Source organism: Vulpes vulpes, chromosome 2, assembly GCF_048418805.1.
Source record: "Vulpes vulpes isolate BD-2025 chromosome 2, VulVul3, whole genome shotgun sequence".
In the NCBI taxonomy this organism is placed as follows: domain Eukaryota; kingdom Metazoa; phylum Chordata; class Mammalia; order Carnivora; family Canidae; genus Vulpes; species Vulpes vulpes.
The window spans coordinates 138,859,055-138,877,241 of record NC_132781.1 but is presented as its reverse complement, the minus strand read 5'-3'; the positions used below and the strand labels follow the sequence as shown (position 1 = coordinate 138,877,241).

At 42.5% G+C, this 18,187-nt stretch overlaps 2 protein-coding genes across 7 annotated transcripts in view; one reads left to right on the top strand and one right to left on the bottom strand.

Annotated features, from left to right (window-relative positions):
• PSME3IP1 (proteasome activator subunit 3 interacting protein 1) overlaps window positions 1-5,443 on the bottom strand; it is a 33,956-nt gene extending 28,513 nt beyond the window's left edge. Inside the window, exon 1 of the mRNA XM_026011795.2 lies at window positions 5,195-5,443. The gene's annotated coding sequence lies outside the window, so the exon portion shown is untranslated. The remainder of the gene's footprint in view (window positions 1-5,194) is intronic.
• Window positions 5,444-5,604: 161 nt separating this feature from the next.
• RSPRY1 (ring finger and SPRY domain containing 1) overlaps window positions 5,605-18,187 on the top strand; it is a 45,999-nt gene continuing 33,416 nt past the window's right edge. Inside the window, exons 1-2 of one of the 6 annotated variants that reach the window (XM_072750170.1) lie at window positions 5,662-5,802; window positions 8,850-9,003. The gene's annotated coding sequence lies outside the window, so the exon portion shown is untranslated. Of the gene's footprint in view, window positions 6,125-6,790; window positions 6,920-8,849; window positions 9,004-18,187 lie in introns of those variants that run through there. The other 5 variants (XM_072750166.1, XM_072750168.1, XM_072750169.1 and 2 more) reach the window with 5 other exon arrangements.

The following is an 18,187-nucleotide window of genomic DNA, read 5'->3' as shown; positions in this document are numbered from 1 at the left end:
ACTTAAATTGCTACCCCCAAACTAATTGCTATTGCAGACTTGAAAAATTATTCCATTTAGCTAGTGCCATGATACAAGTTAATGATAATCTGGTTTCCCATGCAATTGAATTCTGTGATGGCAGACTACTTAAGTGTTTACATCACCGGCCGCTACCCCCTCCTAGCCGCTACCCCCTCCTAATTCTAGCGTTAGATAGACTGCAGTATAAAAATACACCAAGGGGAATCGGATTTCTGTGTTATGGTGTTCTAAGCCTTCTCTTTGGGTAGCAAAACAACAGGCCAATCCACTTTCCTTTTGTCAGTAAATATACTTAAGTACTGCTCTTCCAACATTTTTACCCTGATATTTAAATCACATGGGACTTCAAAATGCAGGATGGCAATTAAGAGGAATCTGCCATCTGGCAAACTCTACTATATTCCAGATAGGTAGCTTTCTGGCCAGAAGTCACTTGTACCAAGCCATGGGAATGCAAATCAAGAGGACTTTCTCTATAGATTTTAAAACTTCAGGGCATGACAACTACTAACAAAGACTACTACTAGTACTTATTACTAGACAAAGTAATCCTCAATCTAACACTCAGGCTTATTTAGCACACTCCACTAGCAAAGGAGACTAAAAGAATCTATTTTTTTATTTTTTATGATAGGCACACAGTGAGAGAGAGAGAGGCAGAGACATAGGCAGAGGGAGAAGCAGGCTCCATGCACCGGGAGCCTGACGTGGGATTCGATCCCGGGTCTCCAGGATCGCGCCCTGGGCCAAAGGCAGGCGCCAAACCGCTGCGCCACCCAGGGATCCCAGACTAAAAGAATCTAAACACCAGCAGACAGCATAAGCAATTTCATTCATATTTAAAATGTTTATCATAAAGAGCAATTTGTAGTAATCTTCTGGTTGTCCAGGCAATCTAAAAAAACACATGCAATAAGAAAAATTTGGGGGGGGATCCCTGGGTGGCTCAGCGGTTTGGCACCTGCCTTTGGCCCAGGGCATGATCCTGGAGTCCCGGGATCGAGTCCCGCATCGGGCTCCTGGCATGGAGCCTGCTTCTCTCTCTCCCTCCTTCCTTCCTTCCCTCCCTCCCTCTCTCTCTCTCTCTCTCTCCCTGTGTGTGTCTATCATAAATAAATAAATCTTTTTAAAAAAATTTTTAAAGCAAACCTATATATACATTTAGCTTTCCAGAGCACAAGAACAGTCTTATCGTTTGTGCTTGTACCCTGAATTCATCTTTATGCACTGGAAGAAAATGAGAACTTAAAATACTGATCCCCTTGCCTGATCCTCAGTTCTCCAATTCATGTGTGCCTCTCATTGTAGAAGCATTTCCCTCACTATGTATGATTCTAATATTAGTCATATTAAAAAAAAAAAAACCATTATGACTCCTAAACGCAAACCAGCTGCTTCACCTGAGGCTCAAAGGAAGAAAAACAGCATCTGTTTCAAAGCTGGAAGAAAACCTGGGCATGTTGGAATTTTGCTGTGCCGATATACCTACATCCAATATGATGCCTCCCTAGAAGATTTTCGAAGGCAGCTTTGATTATACAGTTTCACCATCTGGGCTGGCTTTGGAACCTAGCCCACACACTAAATTATACTCCCCCCACACCTTCATCCCACTAGGTTTTGTGTAACTCCTAAGACCAAACTTAAGGGGAAAAAAAGGGTTTGCAGTACACAAACCACACGAGGCCAACTAACTCATTCAGTTGTATTGTGGAAGTAAATTTTACAGGGGATCTATTATGTACAAGGCAGAGTGCTAGGTGCTCAACTGGCACTCCACTTTTTAGCAAATGAGGAACTTGCCTTCAGGAAAAGAGATAAGGTTGGCACATAAGCAATTTTAGGAAAAGAAGAAGGAAGTTAAATGCTATAATAAAGAAGCAAAGCACTGAGGGGTTCACAAAAGGAAGACTAGAAAAAAGCATTAGGGAAGCTTACCACTGACAGTGGCTGTGACACTGAAGAGGGAACAGTGTGGAATTTTTAGGTATACAGAGAAAAATGATCTTTAACTCAAAATTCCCTGAAATCACAAATTTGCATTCCAAAATAAAAATGAAAGGGGGCTAGGGCAACTGGGTGGCTCAGTCGGTTAAGCATCCAACTCTTGGGGTGCCTGGGTGGCTCAGTCAGCTGGGCATCTCCCTTCTGCCTAGGTCATGATGCCAGGGTCCTGGGATCAAGCCCCATGTTGGGCTCCCTGCTCAGCAGGAAGCCTGCTTCTCCCTTTCCCTGCTGCTCCCCCTGCTTGTGCTCACTCTCCCTCTCTCTCTCAATGTGTCAAATAAATAAATCTTTAAAAACAAACAAAAAAACATCTGACTTGATTTTGGCTCAGGTGGTGATCTCAGGGTTATAGGATGGAGCCTGCTTAAGATTCTCTCTCTCCCCCTTGGCTACTCCCTACCTCCCTTCTAAAAAAGAAAAAAAAAATTTTTTTAAAAGACAAATTAAAAGAGAAAAGAAAAAAAGCAAGCAGGCATTCATTTCCAGAAATAGTGGCCTAGGAAGTTGAGACCAATCTTCTACCTCTATGATAGAACAAAAACAATGGAAGAAATTTTTAAAACAATTCTCAGGGCAGCCCGGGTGGCTCAGCGGTTTAGTGCCGCCTTCCGCCCAGGGCATGATCTTGGAGACCCGGGATCGAGTCCCACCCAGATCCCACATCGGGCTCCCTGCAGGGAGCCTCTTCTCCCTCTGCCTGTGTCTCTGCCCCCCCCCCCAGTCTCTCATGAATAAATAAATTAAAATCTAAAAAAATAAAATAATTCTTAAACAGAAAAGCTAACAAGATAGTAAAAAATTTGGCCAAAACCCAAGAAAAGGTGATACCAGAAATTAAGCCCAATATTCAAACTGGTTTTTCTACTGAGGATTTCTATGACCATGAAAACTGCTGTTCTGATAACCTTACGAAGTAATAGAAACAAAAGTCAAAACCAGGAATCCACAGATTATAGTCTGACAACCACCTGCTCCATCTGAACCTCATACCCCCCAAAGAACTCAAGGTAAAGGTGAAGTGGAAAGAAAAACTGCAGGAATAATGAGCAAAAGAAATAAGCCCAAAAGGGGACACCTGGGTGGCTCAGCGGTTGAGCATCTGCCTTCGGCTCAGGTTGTGATCCTGGGGTCCTGGGATCGAGTCCCGCATCAGGTTCCCTATAAGGGGCCCACTTCTCCCTATGCCTATGTCTCTGCCTCTCTCTGTCTCTCTCATGAATAAATAAATATTTAAAGTAAATAAATAAACAAACCAAAAGGGAATTCACACAGTGGGATTAACACACATACATCATAAAAAAAATGCTTACTGTGTTTAAAGAAATAAAAACTGAGCTTCAAAATTAACAGCAGAGAATAAGAAACTGTAAAGCAATGAATGGCATGGCATATTTGAAAAAGGGCCAAACAGAACCTCAGGAACCAAAAAAAAGCAACACCTGAATTTAAGTTTTCAGTGCAAGGGTATCGTAACAGATTAGAAATAACATGAGAATGAAGAAGAAATCATGCAGGATGTAGTATGGAAAAATAAAAAGAGAGTAAGAGACATACATTAGAGTGAAAGGTCTGTGTTTAATTAGCAAAGGCAACAAACAATGGGGCTTATGCAATATACGATCATAAATTCAAGAATTTTACACAAGTAATGAAAGACACTAATCCACAAATTGAAAGTCTGATAAACACCAAATACAACAAAAACACATTCACAGTTGGATATATCATGAAAATGCAGAAAACCAAAAACAAAGAACTGTCTTTAAAACACATCCCACAATAAGGAATGAAACTGACCATATTTAAGAATTGAAGACAAAGAATTTTCAAAAAGTGATCAAGAGGGAGCACAATGAAGCTATTTGATTCAGCTGCCGCAAAGGTATAATTACAGTATGATTGAGCCTCTGGTGGAACCACACACTTCAATAACCTCACTCACCAGCAATGCAGTTTTCAGTATGAGGTAGCAGCTTAACTCTAACCAAACATCAAGACTCTTAGAAGGTGAAAGGAAAGGCTGCTAACCACGTAAATGGTCTTGACGTTGTTCTTCCTGGTTGTAAGGGATTAAGGCACCAACATGTCAGCTGAGAAAAATAAGTGGCCAGCCTCTGCTTTCAGACTCCTAGAAATTGCTAACAGCTCCTCTCATGCTCTAGTTGACTGTGAAAGCTGCCTTTATCTCAGCTCAATTCCTTGTATCAAAAAGGAGTATAAACACTAATTCCTTTCAAGGACTTCAGAAGCAGTGCCCTCCAAACCATTTTATGGGGTCCCTGTTAACTCATCAATAAGCCAAACAGCTGAAGATGAACAACTCTTACCTCACAGCTGATACACAACAGGTCATTGGGATTTCTGACCACCAGGCGCAAACGCGCTGGCTTCCCTGGGTCCCAACTCCAGACCTACTCAGTCAGATTATCTGGGGGTAGGGTCAGAGAATCTGTATTTAAGTGGACGTCAGAAGATCGTATTTTCTACTAGGCTAAGAACCACTGCTCTTAGTAGGTCTCCACCTTCACACCTGTGTGCACAGACATTCACGTGGGCAACTTTCAAACAAGATCATTCCACCCATGGTCTTAGTTTCCTAAGCTGTTTATTTTGTTTTTTTTTTTGGGGGGGGGGGTTGGTTTTGGGTTTTGTTTTTTGGGGTTTTGTTTTTGTTTTTTTTTCCAAAACGAGCACGCTGGTTTGTTATCTATTAGAAGAAATTGCACTGAGCACAGCAAACGGTACATGGTACATAATAAATGCGTTTCCCATCCTACACTTGCGTTCTGGGATTCAACCATTTCCAACCAGGGACTCCCACATTTCCTGAGGAGCCCGGCGCGCACCTGGAGCCTGGGGGGTGGCCCCACTTAGCAGAAACGGTGGAAGAGAGCCAGGAAGAGGCCCGAAGTCCCGAGACCGCTGGAAGGGGTCGGGATGCTTCCCCACATCCCGCTGGGATGCCCTACCGCAGGCTCCCTCGGCTGCCCCCTGGCTGGGCCCCAGCAAGCCCCTGACCCCAGTGACTCAGAACACTGGGCGAGGGCGCAGACTGAGGGCGGGCCTGGCCCTATACCTCACACCAGTCGCAGCCCCCCGTGTCCTCAGGGAAGAAGCTGGAGCCCGGGTCTCTCCGCCAGACCAAGGCCCAGGCCGCACTCACCTACCAGCGTGCGGGAGGCGAGACCCCCTCACCTCGGCGGCGCCCACCCCAAACCGCCACCGCTAAGGCCACTCGTTCTTTGGGGGGGGGGGGGGGGTGAAAAAGAAAGAAGGAAAAAAGAAAAGAAAGAAAACAGCCTTTGCTTTTGTATTCCTTTTGACCCTTCAGGGCTTCCTCTTCCTCACCGCCACAACAAAGTTCCGCCCCGCTTCCGGCGGCGTAACCCAATCCGCACCTCTCTTTCTTCCCAGGGGACAGATGGAAATCCGGTGTCCCGAAGGCTAGACGGAGAGACTTGATTGGGCCATTCCCACTTCAGCAAGAGGATTGGCCAGTTCGCGCTTGGGGGGCGGGCCGGAGCGTGTGGTCACGTGGCACCGTTCCTGAGAGACGATTGGCTTCCAGGGAGAGGGCTTGCCACCGAGGAAGGGGCGTTTCCTAGGGGACCGAGGGAGGGCAGGGGCGGTGCGAAGCGGGGGTGGGCCCAGCGCGTAATGGCAGCGCCGTGGCCTCGCGTCCATCTTTACCGCTCTCTCGGACCTGTCACAAAGGAGTCGCGCCGCTGCCGCCGCCGCCCCCTCCCTCGGGTGGGCCCGGGAGCTGGAGAAGTCAGTGCCACAGCCCGGCCGCGCTGCTCTGGGAAACCAGTGGGGACGCGGAGCGGGGGGCAATCCGAGGGCTGGGGACGTCGGTGAGGGAGGGGAACAGCCGCCCGAGTCTGCGCTGGGGAGACCCGACGGGGGCCAGGGCAGGTTCTGTGCGGGCCCGGGAGGGAGTGGCGTTGGGCAGAGCCCAGGAAACAGCCCGAGGTCCTCCACTGAGGCCGCGCCGAGGGCGCCTGAGGAGGCACCTGGAAGAGGGTGTTCCCCCTCCAGGGGGCTCGTGGCCGGAGGCGGACCTTCCGAGGAGGCCGCGGCTGAAGGGGCCCAGGTGAGAGGCAGGTAGCTCTTGGGGGGCTCCTGATCTTAGGGGCGCTCCTCAGGAGCGTCCTGGACGGAAGGGGTAACCGAGGGCGGCTTTGGGAGGGGTTTCTTTTGTGGAGTTTAAGGTTGGGGCGGCACGGACGGGAGTCGGACCTTCCCCGGGAGACGCAGAAATGCCTTGGGGTGGAGGGGCCCCGCGGGGAGAGGGGCCAGGAGCGGGGCCAGAGCGAGCGGATCCTCTTACTCGGGAGGCCCGATGTCAAGAACGGGGAAGGGCCCCGGGACGAGGCGGTTGCCGAGCGGTTCCGGAAAGCCGGGTGGGGAATGGGGAGGGGGCAGCGGCAGCGGCAGGGCGGTGGGGATGCGGCGTCCGTCGCAGCGGCACCCTCGAGTGCCTCTAGCCGGGCTTCGGTTCCTACCTGGTGCCTCGGTGTCCCTGCCTGGGAGGAGGCAGAGCGAGGCTCTCGGAGAGGGTTGGCCGAGCCGGTGCAGTTCCGCTCGCGGAGCCGTCCGAATGGGGCTGCTCCCCCCGGAGTGCTGTACTTTGAACTTTCCGAGGTTGCAAGTGTCTTGTGCGTGTTAGTGACTCGGTCGAGCCCCACAGTGGCCCGGGCCCCTCGCCTACCGCGGGCGGGATCTTAGGAGAGAGCAGATGAGAATCTTGCGTCCCTTCTGTAAAACGGCAGGGTGTGTGCAGAGACTTGACAAGCTGCAAGCCGTGTGAAAGCGGAGGACTGCGATTCTGCCACCAAAGGGGGTGAGGAGTGGACGTGAAGGCACTTCCCGGACTGTGAAGCAGAATGTAGGTGTAGGGGATTAGCGTTAATACAGGTGCTGATCACCTTTGGTGCTGGGAGCCATGTTGTGCTGGGAACCTCCAGGTTCCGGCCTTTCTAGGTCGCACCGGGATCTAGACCCCTGCTTCAGATGGGAGTGCAGGGGTTTCCGGTTTTTTGCTCCCAGAGTTTTAATTGACTTTGAACTTCTGATGGTGCTGGCAGGAGGTAGCACTATAATATGATCTTTTCCTCCAGAAAGTTTTTCTCTGACGGCTGAAATTTGATCTCAGTATTATAAACCACCACCGCGCCCCCCCCCCCCTTTTCCCTTGTGTGTGTGTATCCGTGACCTTTGGGTATCTACACGTAGTGAATATCGTGCTTCTTCTCAGTTGTGATTTTGTAGATGAGACGTTTTTATTTATTTTTTTTCCCCGTGAGTATTATGCCTTTCTGTGTTCTATGGTGACTTCAAACGACGGATTGTGAGGCACATTACCAATTGCTTTTAAATTTCTCTTCCACAGTGGTTCTCTTTAATTTCTCACCATATATATAATTTGCATTTCCTGGAATGACATCTTGCTTTGTAGCTCCCCCTATGAGGTTATAAGATACTTGTGTCCATGTATGACATGTTCCTAACGTTTGGTTACTGGCATTTGCTAGAGCTGATTGTCCAAATGTTGGGTGATTTGTGATTTTTCAAGTTTGGTTTTTTGGTGATTGTTTTTTGTTCTTTGGGTTTCTTTCTTTACAAAAAGCTGGCTTGCATTTCCTGTTTTTTTCTAATTTTGTATTCCATGGGTCGTAAAGAAAAAAAAAAAAACAAACTGGTGATTTTATGAACTCCTGGTTTCCCAGGATACATGCTGTCCTGACCTACTGCTTAATGCCTCTGTCCTGCTTTTGCTGTTTTCACAAACCCTTCATTATTTCTGTACTCCATGATTATTTTTAAGTTATTAATTAGGAAGTGTTCCAGCATACTCTGTGTGGACTTTTTCTGATTTGTCAACAAAATGACTTTTCCCTTAGTGAATTGGCCAAGAATCAAGAGGAAATAAAAACATAGCATTGTGTGTAAAAGTTTATTATTCTATAGTGAATAGGGAAACACAACAACTCTACAGTATGTTTTGGCAAGAGAATAACAAATTGTTGTGTGTTCCTAAAATGCATTTACAACAGTCTGTCTCTACTCGTGAGTTTAAGTCCGTCTATCAATTATTACAAAAATTATGGGAAGTAATTTTTTTAATGAAGTGAGAAGTCACTTTGCATCCTTTAAAATACAACTCACCTTGATACTCTAATATCTATACAGTTTGAGAAATTATTAGGAATTCCTAAGGAGGGTAATGACTATTACTGGTTTAAATTGGAAGTGTTCCGCTTTGTGGTCGGATATTGAAAAGTAGGTGTGATAGTCACAAGGCTGAAAAGTGAATGGAAAATCATTAGGCACCACGGATGGGAACCACAATGGGACAGCACTCTATTTCAAAGAGTTACTTTGGGGTAGTAAACTATCAGTTCAGCTGCTCTTCAAATATTTGGCATTCTTTCATTTACCATTGAGTGTGGATAGTTTTTTCCTGTGTACAATTTAGAAAATTGAAACAGAATAGTCAGGAAATAGTGAATGCTAACTCTTAGCCACAATGGTTAGAAGGAGACTTTCACAATTTTAGGAGTGTAAAAGAATGAATATTTTCCCTTTGGTTTATCTATTTAATAAGTAAGCTTTTGAAATATGATTAGGAAAAAAGGTACATATTGTTAAATTTTACTGTGTCCATTTCAAAAGAGTGCTTGCTGATTAAATATGTAAAAGCATATTTAACTATAGATAACTGTATATAATTGTGTGATATATACAAGGCTAAATGAGGCAAACATTTTACAAATAGAGGCTGGCTGTTAGAGAATATTCTCCTTTCTCCCTTTCAGAGCTTTTGAAAATGAAGAATGCATTGGAAAAAAGCAAAGAATTGATGCATATTTTAAGTTTGCTAATGAATGAACCCTGCATGTAGCTTTCTTGCTGCTTGAAATTATAATTTCCTGGCATAATTTCATGGATCTTACACACATCAAATAGAAGGTTTGAAATACCTTACTTGGCAAGTTTATTTTTACCTCAGTTTAATGTTTCAGTGTTGAGTTTTTTCTTACCCCTTCTAGCTCCTGAAGAGTTAAGTTTCCTCTCCTGGGCTCCCTAATGCAGTGACTCTCCAAGTATGGCTCCCACTCCACCCTTCTTTGTGAGAAGTACAGCTTCTTTTTTCAGTTCTTATTGCTTCATAGTTGTTCATACTTACATATGCCTCAGGGCTACTTATTAATAACCTGCCAAGTGAATTGTTAAGAATTACTGAAACATGGTATTCATAAACCATTTGTAACATTAGAGTTTACTGTTGTCTCCCAGAGTCTGTCCTGGGAAACTTGGCACCAGTACAGAGCTTCTTACATGTCATATGCAGAATCGGGGTTCCTGCCATATTCAGGAAGGATGCTTATTTAGGATCATCCTCAGTATTGTCTCAAATGGATCTTAGTTTCCCATTGTGCTTCCTCTCCCGCATCCCCCTTGAAGTTACTGTTAGCTTCATCTTTATCAGTTTAGTTTTTGGGCTTTTGGTTAACCTTTCACTGTGCAGTCAGGAATATTTGCACCAATGATGTTTTGGCTTATAATTTAAGACATGAGTGTATGGCAGCACAGACATAAATCTTCCATTACCCTTTTGCTAACGCTGGTGTATATAGTCACCTAAAAACATGCTTGTAAGAGATACTTGAAAGTCACTTAAGTTTCTTTTCCACTGGAAAAATGGTAGAGGGAGAGGCCTCCACCTCTTGGACCTGATGCTTTACCCATAGGCTTCTATGGCACGTACTGCATTATGGATCGGGCACTCAGTATGTTGCCTGTTGCTGTCCTTCCCTTTGTGAAGAGCATGAGGGACCACTTTTCATCTTTGCTTGGTGCCTGGCATAAGCATTGGATTTATATTTATTGAATGACGTTGTTTGAGTTTTTCAAAGTGATAATTCCTTTGGAAACACTCAATTTTTACCGATTTTAGAATAAATTCACTTAAAATACTTACTGACTGCCTGTTAGTTTCTAATAGGTATCAAGTTGAGTGTGCAATGGAGTGTTTTCAGATACTGCTTTAAGTAGATCTCTTTAAGGAAAGTGTTGCTATTCATGCTGTTGACACATTTTGTTTTCTTATTAGCAAAGAGTTCTCTGTGGTAGTAAAGTCCTTTCCCCTCCATTTGTGGATCATGTATGTCTTTGAATAACAGATCTTTATGATTTCCTGTTATCTGGCTTCCTAGGGGGGAGAATCGCAAATAGTGTAGACTCCTACATTTGTTTTTGTTTTTGTTTTTTCCTCTGTACTGTAGCCATCATTGGCACTTACCTCAATCCTTTCATAGTATTTCCTTTCTGGGTTCAAGGCAAATTTTTCAGTCTTTGAGACCAGGCAAGTATTAGTTACTTTTCCTTTTTTACTATTATTTGCTTCTGGAAATTCCTTACTCTATCCCAGCCCTAAATTTTGTTACATTTTTTTGAATGCTAAAAGGATTTGTCTTTTATCCTTTGTACCGTTTCAGGTCAGGGCTATATTCTGTAATTTGTTTTGCTAAAAAAAATAATATATATATATATATATATATATATATAAAATAAAATTCACCTGACCACAGACAACACTGCGACTGAGTTAAAAAGCCCTTAACATTATAGGAGAAGCCTTTTCCAGATAACCCTTCTGTACTAGCTCAACCATGAAAATTAACTGCATTCCCTCCAAAGATGTACTTCCTTTCTTTTTTCTTTTTCTTTTTTTTTTTCTTTTTTAAGATTTTATTTATTTGAGAGAGAGAGAGCAAGAGCCAGCATGGAGGAAGGGGGGTTGCAGAGGGAAAAGCAGATTCCCCACTGAGCAAGGGAGCCAGATCTCAGGACCCTGTTGGATCATGACCTGGGCTAAAGACAAATGCTTAACTGACTGAGCCACCCAGGGGCCCCAAAGAGGTACTTTAACTTCTGCACATAGCAGAAAGATCAGAATCACACAGTGCTTTTCTCAGACAACATGAAGGTTAGTTACAATCCCAGGGATAATAGTACACTGTGTGGCTTAGACCTCAAGTAGCTTTCCCACTGCAGATAGTTTTGTACACCTAGGTGACATGGTAAAATATCTTATTATCAGAGCTGCTATTCTATTTGGGGGAAAAGTGAAATTCCAACAAAATATTTCACAATCTTCCCCCTGCCCCCCACCCCCACCCTCCCCTGCCTGCTAGAAAATATCAGATGCCTTAAAGTCTAAAGACAAAAACACACTTGTTAAAATGTCTTCAGGTGGTTTCTGTTTCAACTCAAGAGTATACCGTTGACATATAATATACTTTTCTTATCCACTTACTGTGCTAACAATCAATCTTAACCTCCCAAGCTTTCCGCATTTAAACACAATCTTCAGCAAAAAAAAATGGCGACCTTTGGTGTGTCCTATAGAATATTTTAAAAGCAAATATGTTTAATGGGTAAGATTTACCTTGATAAGGTTTGAGTTACATGGATGTATGCATTAGACAAAATTTGGCACATATATGCTTAAGATTATATATTTCATTATATGTAAATTTAACCTCTAAAAACATATTGAGGGATGCCTGGGTGGCTCAGTGGTTGAGCATCTGCCTTCAGCTCAGGGCATGATCCCAGGATTCTGGGATCCAGTCCCACATCGGGCTCCCTGCCGGGAGCCCGCTTCTCCCTCTGCCTATGTCTCTGCCTCTCTCTCCGTGTCTCTCATTAATAAATAAATAAAATCTTAAAAAAAAAAGAAAAACAAAACATATTGAAGTCCAGTTTGTGATATGCACAGTGAATGATTTAGGGGGCAGTATACTGATGTCTGTAATTTACTTTGAAATGTATCAAAACCAATTAGATGGACTGATGATGGATAGAGATGGATGGATGTGTGATAAAGCAAGTAGAGTAAAATGTTATTGTTAGAATGTAGATGGTGGGTATCTAGGTGTTCACTGTAAAATTCAACTTTTCTGTATGTTTGAAATTGTTCATAATTAAACGTTGAGGGGGCACTAAAATATGACACTAGAAGCTATCATTGTAATACATTCACTACCTTAGGACAAAGTCCAAAACATATTCCAATGAAGGAAAACCATTAAAATTTCCAGTGTATTACGTGTTCATGCTGTGGGATTTAGTCTTCGGGAACTGGGTAGTGGATTGGAAAAAATTACTGCATCCTGTAATACTGTTTTGTAATGATGAGGGAAGGATGACAGCAATAGTAATTTCATGCCCAAAGTTTGGTTTTTCTTCCTATGGCTATTCATTTAACCAGCTTCTTCTTTCTCGGCAGCATAATTCTGAAGTCTTATTTTCAGAGAAAAGAACGTATTCTTAATGCCACTGAGCTGTATTATGATTGAATGCAAGCAAATATTTGAGGAGATGAATCATTGATTCCTGGACCATTGTCAGACAGGGTTAGACCAGTTGGCCAGATGTCTCTGTGGTGAGCTGTTTATGATGGTAGAGGTCTATGTGTTGAGTACCAGACCTCACCGCTTTAATACTAAACTTACTGAGAGCCCGTTTGATTTTTTTCCTTTCAAAGCAGCTTTAAAGTAGATAAAATGTAAAAATCGAATAAGTCATAAGTGATATAGAAATGAATAGTCTTAAAAAAAAATAGTCTTCACTTTCTTTTGTAAGAGGAAATGCTTGATTATAATTATGCCCCTGCAGCAAAATGTCTATGAACAGTATAATGATTTACAAAGCATTACCATTTAGATGGTTAAAAGTGTCTCTAGTAAGCAGTGGCTTCCAGCGGTATCATTATAATCAGTTGATTGCTACAGCCACATATCTAAGCATTGTCTCTATTTAAATTATGTGACTTTTTTTCTCAAAATTGAGACTCCGACCATCTAATGCTAAGTAGTCTTCAAAGTTATGGGAAAGTATATAGGTATTTGAGATATTTTGCCTTTATATAATCTCTATTCTTATTCATTTTCCATTCTATTCAGCCTGTCAACAGTTGAATGGCATTACCCATAAGCAGGGTAGCATCTCAGTTTATTATGATGCTTCTTCATAAGGTGGATCTGGTGGGAAATATAGGGAGCTATTCACTGTGTTGATATGTACTGTATGCAATCATTAATGGATATAACGGTATTCTAATGGGTTTTTTTGGATACCCTCTCCAAAAGGCTATGTTCAAAAAAAGTCTTAGTTCAATTTTCTGGAAAGGGAGATTAATTGTTTTGACTGCAGATGAATCACTCTAGTGTTTCAGTTTGTCCCTTCATTCAGTCAGTAGGTCCTGCCTGTTGTGACAGGTCAGATTTTATGGCACAATAATTTCCAGACCCAGCCACTATCAGAATCAACTGGAGAATTTTAAGAAGACACTTGTTTGGGTCACATCCTAGAAATTTTGATTCTGATGAAAATTAGAACCAGGAATTTGCATTTTAAGAAGAACCTAAGCAATCATCACCTTTGGTATGCTTAAGCTACAGTCCCTTCCAAGGTTCTTTGTCTAAACGTGTAGATAAGTAAAAATTATTTTAGTACAGAGTAGATGAGAACTAGAAAAGATAACTTCTTTGATTATCTTAGTGCTCTTAAATCAGGTCTTTTTCCAGAGTCCCCATATCCCAGATTATTTAGTTACTTTCAATAACATCTTTCGTTTTTAGATCCAGTGTGTTAGGCCCTGTGCCACATATTGTACATGCATTCTTCCATTGAATCCTCACAGTAGTTCTGTGTAAGAACTACTATTATCTCCATATCTTAAAGTCTGTCAATAGCCGGGGTAATTAGAATATGTAGCTGTAAATATTGCAGGGCTGGGATCTGAGCCCAGTCTATCCAACAAAGCCCAGGCCCTGTGCTGGAGGTGGTCTCTAGCATCCTTTATAAGATCTATAGGCTGAGTGTTACTGTCTTAAAACAATGGTCCTGGAGAAGAAGAGGACCACATAATGTTTTTTGGGATGAGATAAAGCTGTGTAGAGTGTAATTGTTTAGTTTCATTATCCAATCTTTTGCCTAAAGTATTCACAGTTTGTTCTCTGAGAAAAGTACCATGAGTGACAAAGATTTCCAGATGCAAAGCAATACATTCTTCAACACTGAGTAAATCTAAAAGACCATACACTTTGTTCATCTATGTGCCCTGCCTTTAGCTGTAACCATTAAGATTCTCTGTACATTTCAGAAGGTTTTTAAAGATGCCAGCTCATTTTTTTTTTCTTTATGTTTCATAGGCTTTCCTTTGAAATGCTTCACAGCTCCTCCCATCTAATTAACCTCTTCCTTCCACCTGGTCTTTACAGTTGGTCCTTTCTCAAAGGAGAAAGCCTTTGATTTTAAAATATTTTAAAACTTTATTTATTTTACTTTGTTTCCTCCAATGACAAATTTTGTAGTTAGCATCATCTCCTGCGTCATTTGGGGAAAATGACTCTTGGAAGAAACTGACCTGGGATCCCTGGGTGGCGCAGCGGTTTGGCGCCTGCCTTTGGCCCAGGGCGCGATCCTGGAGACCCGAGATCGAGTCCCACGTCGGGCTCCCGGTGCATGGAGCCTGCTTCTCCCTCTGCCTGTGTCTCTGCCTCTCTCTCTCTCTCTCTCTCTCTCTCTCTCTCTCTCTGTGACTATCATAAATAAATAAAAATTTTTAAAAAATGGCAAAAGTCATTTAAAAAAAAAAAAAAACGAAGAAACTGACCTGAACTACACTTGAGTTCAATATGAAAATAGGGGGAAAAAGCCCACTAAATTCTTGTCATCTCCCTCCAAATTTAGTCAGATTTTTAAAAATACCTGTATGTATTAGATATCTTCCACTTTTTAAAAGATTTTATTTATTTATTCATCAGAGAGACAGAGAGAGGCAGAGACATAGGCAGAGGGAGAAGCCCGCTTCCCCCAGGAAGCCCGATATGGGACTCAAAACTGGGATGCCAGGATCATGCCCTGAGCCAAAGATGATGGTCAACCACTGAACCACCCAGGCCTCCCTAGATATCATCCATTTACTTTGGAACTGTACTGAAAGGAAACCTGCGTAGATTAATTCTTTATCCAGTTTAGCAACAAAAAATTTTTTTTGGATAAAATGGAAGTTTAAGACTCAGATTCAACAAGCTTTTTTTTTTTTTTTTTTTTTTTAAACTCACTGCTTTTCTCACAAGCATTCCCAATATTTCTTGTCAGTCTAAATAGCTTTAGAAGTGTTGGCATTAAACTGTAAGGATCCTCTGTTCTCTTGTCTCAAAGACTTTGTTTTCTGGGACTTAATCTCACTTTGATATTTTCAAATCATTACCAGTTTTTTTTTTCCTAAATACCTGATTGGCCTCCCTTCCTTACGTATACATACATTCCCCAATTTAATGTGTCTGGTTGGACTGAATCTTCTATTTGCATGTCATGCCTGTCCCAGCTTCCATACTGATCATGTGGAAAGGCACAGAAGCTTTGAGAAGCCAGTAGACTTCTCTCTGCTCTAGTAAACTTGACACCATGGAGCAGCATGAGAAAGCACTTGGCTAGGAGATGAAGCATTCCCAAATAGAATGAATCCTAGGCCACTCCTACCATCCAACTACTATTAGTTGGTTTAGACATAGATTTTTATGGCATTGTGAATATGAAACAATGACAATCCAGAGTATGAATTTTGATACAGTCTTAAATGGGATGAAGAGTAGTTTTAGATATTCTGCTGTATAGAAAGATGTGTTGTGGGGCACCTGGATGGCTCAGTTGCTTGAGTGTCTGCCTTCCGCTCAGGTCATGATCCTGGGACCCTGTGTTAGAGCCTCACATTGGGCTCCCAGCTCAGTGGAGAACCAGCTTCTCCCATTCCCTATGCCTGCCGCTCTCCCTGCTTGTGCTCTTTCTCTCCCTGTCAAATAAAATAAAATCTTAAAAAAAGAAAAAAGAAAAGAAAGATGTGGTGTTAAGGGGGGGAAGCAGGAATCCCTGGTGGCTCAGTGGTTTAGCGCCTGCCTTCAGCCCAGGGCGTGATCCTGGAATCCTTGGATCTCGTTCCACATTGGGCTCCCTGATGGAGCCTGCTTCTCCCTATGACTATCTCTCTCTCTCTCTCTCTCTGTCTCTCATGAATAAATAAAATCTTTTAAAAAGGGATGGGCACGGGAAAGCAAACCACAGAACAATAGCTATGGCATTGTCCTAGTTTTAAAAATTTTTGTGAGTATGTAATAATAGATATAGTAATGTTTGGAAATAGACATATGAAGCTTTTAGCAGGGATTACCTCTGGAAAAGGGAACGGGCTGTGAAGAAAGCCTTGAGAAGCTTTCACTTTTCTGTAGGCTAGATGCAGCATTTGGGTCTTAAAATGAACGCATGTCCATTTTTTGTTTTAAAAAGTTAACAGGGGTGCCTGGATGACTTGCTCAGTTAAGTGTCTGCCTTTAGCTCAGGTCATGATCTTGGGTTCCTGAGATAGAGCCTCACATTGGGCTCCCTGCTCAGTGGGGAACCTTCTTTTCTCTCCTCCCTGGCTTGTGCACTCTGTTGCTATCTCTGGTTCACTCTCAAATAAAATATATATTTTTTTTAAGTTAACAAAGTTTTAATATCATACTTTGGGATTTCAAGGGAATGCACTAGTGGCATATCAGCTGGGCAAATCTATCAGAAAACCTAGGATTCTTTACCCCTTCCCATCTGAACTGCTCCCTCTCTGAACATTCTGTAAGAAGGGCAGAGGACATTGCTTCTTAAATGTTACTTTTTGGTCTTTCTCAGAAAACAGCATAGTTTTAAAAAATCAATAGCAATTTATACCAAGGACCCTCTTAAAAGCGTTGTTTTTGATTTCTGTCTTCTGTCCTCTTAAGCTTTGAAATCTCTTGGTTACCTGCCTTATGGGGGGAATTGTCTACCATGGTCCCTGCAATAATGGAAATGGTATTATTTCAACTCTTTGCTAGTTTAGAATGTGTCCTCTTTTATTTTTTAAAAAAGATATTTATTTTTATTTGATAGAGTACACGAGCTAGGGGAGGGGCAGAGGAAGAAGCAGGATCCCCACTGAGCTGGGAGCCAGATGCAGGGCTTCATCCCAGGACCCCGGGATCAGGATCTGAGCCAAAGGCAGGTGCTTAACCGACAGAGCCACCCTGATGCCCAGAATGTGTCCCTTTTAAAAGGCTATTTCCACCTGAGTCCTTGCCTCATGCTCCTACCTATGTTCCAGTCACATCCTTTTAAGTATAACCTCCAAATTTGAGAGACAGCCTGTTTGGGGGGAGCAAAGAACACCTATGGTATTACTTAGCTATTGCCATCTTGGTAGTCTAGAGGGAGATGATGTCTGTTGCCTCTCTTCTCTTTTCCCCTCCCTTTCCTTTCCTTTGTCCCTCCCCCTCTCTGAATAGATTAGATTAGATTATTATATGTATGTGTAAAGACATCCTATCTCCATCTATCTCCTTCAGTTTTCTTCCATGAGCAGTACTTAAACTGGGCAATATTTAGAAGAATTTGCTGCAAATCTGTCCCAGTAATGGAAGTAACTTCTAATTCCATTGAATTACATATTTTATTTTTATCAGTTCCTGGGGTGTACTCAGTATATGCAGATATAATTGTAAATAACCAAATATTGAGTGGAGAGTATGCACTAGTCTTTCTTCCTTATGTGTCCATTTGTGTCCCTCTGGGCCCTGTCTCCAGGTATTGGTCTGATTTTTTAATTTCTGTTACCAACCCCACCCTGTCTGTATTCTTCCAAATCCTCCTCTCCAAACCTAACCAGATTTCCTCAGTTTAACAAAGAGCAGGTTCTATCATTAGGTGTTTTGTTGTGTACAGGATGAGAATAGCCATCCATGAATTCCTGGAGGGCGGGGACTGTGCTGTGTCCATCTTTATTCTCCCAGGGCTGACACTGTTTGGCACAAGGTGCTTACTCAGTATTTTTAGACAAAGATAATTGGTGCATCCTTCTTCATAACTTTGTAGCAGACATGTCCTACAACAAATTTATCATTGTGAAAATGTAACCATGTGATACATATTTGCCTCTCCCCAGTCTTGCTTACATAACAGAAAAACTTTATAACTGCTCCTGTGATTTCTGTTCATTCTCAAGAGTCCCTCCAAATGGAAAATCTATGCAGTTTGGTGAATGTATTCAGTTTTTTTTTTTTAATTTTTA